This window comes from Symphalangus syndactylus, chromosome 11 (genome assembly GCF_028878055.3).
Source record: "Symphalangus syndactylus isolate Jambi chromosome 11, NHGRI_mSymSyn1-v2.1_pri, whole genome shotgun sequence".
Classification (NCBI taxonomy): Eukaryota; Metazoa; Chordata; class Mammalia; order Primates; family Hylobatidae; genus Symphalangus; species Symphalangus syndactylus.
In genome coordinates this window covers 67,832,642-67,839,383 of record NC_072433.2, presented here as the reverse complement: position 1 = coordinate 67,839,383, position 6,742 = coordinate 67,832,642, and the positions used below count along the sequence as shown (strand labels likewise).

Genomic DNA, 6,742 nt, shown 5'->3' with positions numbered 1-6,742 from the left:
GAGCGATAGATACTGTTTTAGATAACCTGAAATGATCACTGGGGACTAGATGTAGGACCATCCACAGACACAGGTTCATTTTAACACGTCTGTTTCACTAACACAAGAGTGAGGCCGGGCGTGGTGGCTCACACCTGTAATCCCAGCACTTTGGTAGGCCAAGGCGGGTAGATCACTTGAGGTCAGGAGTTTGAGACCAGCCTGGCCAACATGGCAAAACCCTGTCTCTACAAAAAATACAAAAATCAGCCAAGTGTGGTGGTGCATGCCTGTAGTCTCAGCCACCTGGGAGGCTGAGGCACAAGAATTGCTTGAACCCGGGAGATAGAGGTTGCAGTGAGCCAAGATCACGGCACTGTACTCCAGCCTGGGTGACAGTGCAAGACTCTGTCTCAAAAGAAAAAAAAAAAAACAAGAGTAAGATATTCCATATGGGTACAATATCAGTAACAGCGGAGGCTTTCACCAGGTTCAAAGGGTGGGCCAACAATAAATCTTGGATTACTAAACCTCTCTCTGAAAGATTTTGTCATTTTGGTCTTCCTGGAGTTTGTTGGAAATTCCCTGTTTTTTGGAAAAAATATTTAATTTTGATTTGTCTCAGTCTAGCAGCTTGCATCTTCTTGCCAGTTAGAGCTCATTCTGGGGTATGTGCTGTCAACTAGCTGTCACGGCCTTTCTTAGCACCAAGAGAAACCTGGGTAAGATCTTTGCTTTCTGCCCTTCATCCTCCATTCCTCGAATTCTCTACTTGCAGAATTTTACCTACTCTGTAGCTGGTATGTCTTCTCTTTCTCTTCCCTTCCCATTCTTTTTTTTTTTTTTAGACGGAGTCTTGCTCTGTCACCCAGACTGGAGTGCAGCGACACAATCTCGGCTCACTGCAGCCTCTGCCACTGCGCCTGGCCTTGATGTAAGGTTTTATATTCATTTTCTAGCAGATCTATGGCTTGATGCAACAAGCAAGAGTTGTGTTCCAACTTCTTTGTTTTCCAGCCCTTGCCAAGCTATCAACTCAGCACTCAGTTTGGATTAGAAATGGTCTATATAGTTTTCAACTATTGTTAACAAAGTTTCCTTTTGTGAGGCATTCATCATCTGTTTTTTAATTTCTCAGTCTGGTCACCTGCAGCTATTTCAGCTGCACAATGCCATTACTCAAAACTTGAATTTAATTTTCTTTGTGAACAAGAGCACTTGCTATGTCTTTTGGAAATTTCTGACAACGTTTGATTAGATCACAGAACTCACTTCAGTCTTCTGCTTCCTGTTGTAAGTATTCAAGTCTCTCTCTTTTTAAAATAGGCGAGGCCAGGTGTGGTGACTCATGCCTGTAATCTCAGCACTCTGGGAGGCTGAAGCAGGCAGATTGCCTGAGCTCAGGAATTTGAGATCAGCCTGGGCAACAAGGCAAAACTCTGTCTCTACAAAAAAATACAAAAATTAGCCAGGCATGGTGGCATGTGCCTGTAGTCCCAGCTATGCAGGAGGCTGAGGTGGGAGGATCACCTTAGTCAGGGAAGTAAAGGCTGCAGTGAACCATGATTGTGCAACTGCACTCCAGCCTAGGCAATGGGATTGAGACCCTGTCTCAAAAAAAAAAATATTATCCAGTTGTGGTGGTACACACCTGTAGTCCCAGCTACTCGGGAGGCTAAGGCAGAAGGATTGCCTGAGCCCAAGGGGTTCGAAGTCAAAGTGAACTGTGATGGCATCACTGCACTCCAGCTTGGGTGACAGGGCAAGACAATCTCAAAAAAAAAAAAAAAAAAATTAGACTGGGGGCAGTGGCTCACACCTGTAATCTCAGCACTTTGGGAGGCCGAGGTGGGTGGATCACTTGAGTTCAGGAGTTCAAGACCAGCCTGGCCAACATGGTGAAACCCCCATCTCTATTAAAAATACAAAAATTAGGCCAAGCACGGTGGCTCACGCCTGTAATCCCAACAGTTTGGGAGGCCGAGGTGGGTGGATTACCTGAGGTTAGGAGTGTGAGACCAGCCTGGCCAACATGGTGAAACCCCGTCTCTACTAAAAATACAAAAAGATTAGCCGGGCATGGTGGCACGTTCCTGTAATCCCAGCTACTCAGGAGGCTGAGGCAGGAGAATTGCTTGAACCAGGGAATTGGAGGTTGCAGTGAGCTGACATCATGCCACTGCACTCCAGCCTGGAGACAGAGCGACACTCCATCTCAAAAACAAAACAAAACAAACCAACAAAAAAATATGAAAGTTAGCCAGGAGTGGTGGCAGGCGCCTGTAATCCCAGCTACTTGGGAGGCTGAGGCATGAGAATCATGTGAACCTGGGAGGCAAAGGTCCTGCCACTGCACTCTAGCCTGGGTGACAGAGCAAGACTCTGTCTAAAAAAAAAAAAAAAAAATTAATTGACAAAGATTGATATACTCAAGGCATACAGCATGATGATTTGATATATGTGTATAGATTTTATAATGATTATCACAATCAAATTAACACATTCAATGCTACCCTTGCTGTTCAGTAGATCCCTAGAACTTGTTCATCTTTTTTTTATTTAGATGTGGGGGTCTGAGCCAAGCTCAGAAATTGTTCTTCTTATAGCTGAAAGTTTATATCCTGTGATCAACATCTTTTCATTTCTCCTACTCCTCAGCCTTTGGCAACCATCGTTCTACTCTCTGCTTCTATGAGTTTGACTTTTTTAGATTCTACAAGTAAGTGAAATCATACGTTATGTGTCTTTCTGGGTCTGGCTTATTTCACTTAGCATAAGGTCTTCTGCTTTCATCAATGTTGTTGCATATTACAAGATTTTCTTCTTTTACGTGGCTTGAATGATATCCCATTGTATATATATACACCAAAATTTTCTTCATTCGTTCATCCATCCATGGACACTTAGGTTGTTTCCATATCTTGGCTATTGTGAATAATGCTGCAATTAACATGGGAATGCAGATATCTCTTTGAGATACTGATTCCATTTCCTTTGGATATATACTCGGAAGTGGGATTGTTGGACTGTATGGTAGTTCTATTTTAAATTTTTTTTCCCAATGACCTCTGAATGTTTTATCGGCCTCCTACTCCCCAAAGGATACCCTGCTTCTGCTGGCTGAATGTCTTGGCACTTTGGTGTCTTGTTGGTCTCAAACACCTAGGGGACCTCCTATACCGTCCACTATCCTGTGAGTGGTGATCTTCTGGATGCTTTGGAAGGAGTTGCTGCTATCCAGGGCATCACCAGGATTGAAGCCCTCCCCGTCTTCCAGCAGGTGGTGGTAGGTGGTGATCTCAGCCTCCAGCTTGATCTTTATGTTCAGCAGAGCCTCATATTCCTGGACCTGGTGCTACCCCTCTGCCCAGGTCTGTGCCAGCTCCAACTCCAAGTGCAGCAGAACCCTCCATCTGCATGGCATAGCGGGTCTCCACCTCCCTCAGGCAGTTCTCCAACCTGGCTTTCAGATTTCTCATTGAGTTCAGGTTGATCTCCAAGGACTGGAGTGTATGTCTCAGCTCCGTGAGCATTATCTCAGCAGCTCTGATCTCAGCGGACTGCTTGGTGCTTTCCTCAGTCTGCTAGGACCAGTACTTGTTCAGCTCCTCTTGGTTCTTCTGAGCCAACTTGTCATATTGGGCATGGATGTCTGCCATGATCTTGGCCAGGTCCTGAGATTTGAGGGCATCTACCTCCATGGTCAACCCAGAGCTGGCAATCTGGGCTTGGAGGCCTTTTACTTCCTCTTTGTGGGTCTTCTTCATGAAGAGCAGTTCCTCCTTGAGAGCCTCAATCTCTGTCTCCAGCTTCAGCTGGGTGACATTGGTGTCATCGGTGGTCTTGCGGAGCCCATAGATGTCACTCTCCACAGACCGGCACGTGGCCAGTTCTGTCTCACACTTGACTCTAAAGTCATCAGCAGCTATATGGGCACTGTCAATCTGCAGAATGATGCAGGCACTGTCCACAGTACTTGTGAAGATCTGAACCCTCAAGTCCTCAGTGGTCTTGAAGTAATGCCCCTAGTCTCTGACCTGGGGTCCCTTCTTCTCCAGATGCTCCTGGACTTTGCTCTCCAGGCTCCATTTCTCGGTCTCCTAGGCTCCTCACTTTGTCCAGGTAGGAGGCCAGACAGTCGTTCAGGCCTTGCATGGTCTCCTTCTCGTTCTGGATATCCCCTATTCCCACCAGGTCCCCCAAGCCGCCCCAGAAGCTTGTGGAGTGGGACACGGAGATCCGGGAGCCTGAGCCCCCAGCACCTGCATAGACACTGGCCACGCTGCTGACCAGCTGGGCCAAGTAGCTGGGCAGCTGGACAGAGCCCAGGGAGCAGTAGTTGGTGGAGGAGGTGGTGGAGCGAGTGGTAAAGCTCATGCTGTCCGGGGAGGAAAGCAAGAGGACGGGACTCAGGTTTTGCCTAGGACCTAATTTTTTTTTTTTTTTTTTTTTTTTTTTAGTCAGAGCTTCACTCTGTTGCCCAGGCTAGAATGCAATGGCATGATCTCAGCTCACTGCAACCTCCACTTCCCGGGCTCAAGCAATCCTCCCACCTCAGCCTCCTGAGTATCTGGAACCATAGGTGTGTACCACCACACCTGGCTGATTTTTGTATTTTTTTATAGAGATGGGGTATCACTATGTTGCCAAGGCTGGTCTCAAACTCCTGGGCTCAAGCAATACCCCTGCTTCAGCTTCCCAAAGTGCTGGGACTACAGATGCGAGCCACTACACCTGGCCCTATTTTTAACTTTTGAGAAACTTCCATACTCTTTTTCATAATGGCTGTACCGACTTACGTTCCCACCAACAATATACAAGAGTTCTTTTTTCTCCACACTCTTACCAAAACTTCATGTTCCTTGTCTTTTTGATAACCATTCTAACAGATGTCAGGCAATACTTCACTGGAGTTTTGACTTGCATTTCTCTGACAATTAGTGCTGTTGAGCACTTTTTCATGTAGTTTTGGCCATTTGTATGGCTTCTTTGGAAAAATCTATATTCAAGATCTTTTGCCCTTTTAAAAAATTGGGTTATTTGTGGCCAGGTGCAGTGGCTCATGCCTGTAATCCCAGCACTTTGGGAGGCTGAGACAGGTAGATCACCTGAAGTCAGGAGTTTGAGACCAGCCTGGTCAACATGGTGAAACCCCGTCTCTACTAAAAATTCAAAAAATTAACCAGGCGTGTTGGCAGGTGCCTGTAATCCCAGCTACTCAGGAAGCTGAGGCAGAAGAATCGCTTAACACAGGAGGTGGAGGTTGCAGTGAGCCGAGATCTCGCCATTGCACTGCAGCCTGGGCAACAGAAGGGGACTCCGTCTCAAAAAAATAATAAAAATAATTTTAAAATTCTGGTTATTTGGTTTTTTGCTGGTAAGTTGTATGAGTTTCTTATTTTCTTTATATTAACCTGTTTTTTTTTTTGAGACAGAGTCTCACTCCATCGCCAAGACTAAGCGAAGTCGTGTGACCTCAGCTCACTGCAACCTCCACCTCCCAGGTTCAAGCAATTCTCCTACCTCAGCTTCCTGAGTAGCTGGAATTACAGGCGTGCACCACCATGCCCGGATAATTTTTGTATTTTTAGTAGAGACAGGGTTTCACCATATTGGCCAGGCTGGTCTTGAACTCCTGACCTCAAGTGATCCACCCGCCTCGGCCTCCCAAAGTGTTGAGATTACAGGCGTGAGCCACCGCGCCTGGCCTATATTAACTTTTTTTCAAATTTGCCCTCATTCCATAGGTTGCCTTTTCATTTTGTTGTTGTTTCCTTTGCTATGCAGAAGCATTTTAGTTTGATGTAGTTCCATTTGTTTATTTTTACTTTTATTGCCTGTGCTTTGGTGTCACAGCCAAAAAGTAATTATAAAGACCAATGTCAAGAAACTTTTCCCCTAATATCAAGAAGGTTTTTCCTATGTTTTCTTCTGGGAGTTTTATATTTCAAGTCTTACATTTAAGTCATTTTGAGTTAATTTTTGTACATAATGTAAGGGTCCAATTTCATTTTTTTTGCATGTGACATACAGTTTTCCCAACATCACTTATTTATTTATTTATTTTTAATTTTTTTTGTTGTTGTTGTTTGTTTTTTTTTTTTTGAGATGGAGTCTCACTCTGCCACCCAGGATGGAATGCAGTGGTGCGATCTTGGCTTACTGCAACACCCAGGTTCAAGCAAATCTCCTGCCTCAGCCTTCCAAGTAGCTGGCATGTGCCACTATGCCTGGCCAATTTTTGTATTTTTAGTAGAGACAGGGTTTCACCATGTTGGCCAGGCTGGTCTTGAACTCCTGACCTCAGGTGATCCACCCACCTCAGCCTCCAAATGTGCTGGGATTACAAGCCTGAGCCACCATGCTCGCCCTATTTATTTATTTATTTTTTTGAGACAGAGTCTCACTCTGTCGCCCAGTCTGTAGTGCAGTGGCATGACCTCAGCTCACTGCAGCCTCTGCCTCCTGGCTTCAAGCAATTCTGCCTCAGCATCCTGAGTAGCTGGGATCACAGGCGTGCACCAGCACGCCCAGCTAATTTTTGCATGTTTTAAGAGAAATGGGGTTTTGCCATGTTGGCCAGGCTGGTCTGGAACTCCTGACCTCAGGTGATCCACCCGCCTTAGCCTCTCAAAGTCCTGGGATTACAGGCGTGAGCCCCCACATCCAGCTTCAACATCACTTATTGAAGACACTTTCCTTTTTCCATTGTGTATTCTTGGTACCCTTCTCAAAGATTAGTTAACCATATATACATAGTTTT

At 45.5% G+C, this 6,742-nt stretch overlaps 1 protein-coding gene and 1 pseudogene across 1 annotated transcript in view; one reads left to right on the top strand and one right to left on the bottom strand.

The window, feature by feature from the left end:
* Positions 1 to 893: 893 nt before the first annotated feature.
* SERINC5 (serine incorporator 5) overlaps positions 894 to 6,742 on the top strand; it is a 189,306-nt gene continuing 183,457 nt past the window's right edge. The window contains exon 1 of the mRNA XM_063612191.1: positions 894 to 913. The gene's annotated coding sequence lies outside the window, so the exon portion shown is untranslated. The remainder of the gene's footprint in view (positions 914 to 6,742) is intronic.
* On the bottom strand, positions 3,134 to 4,386 carry LOC129492659 (keratin, type I cytoskeletal 18-like; annotated as a pseudogene).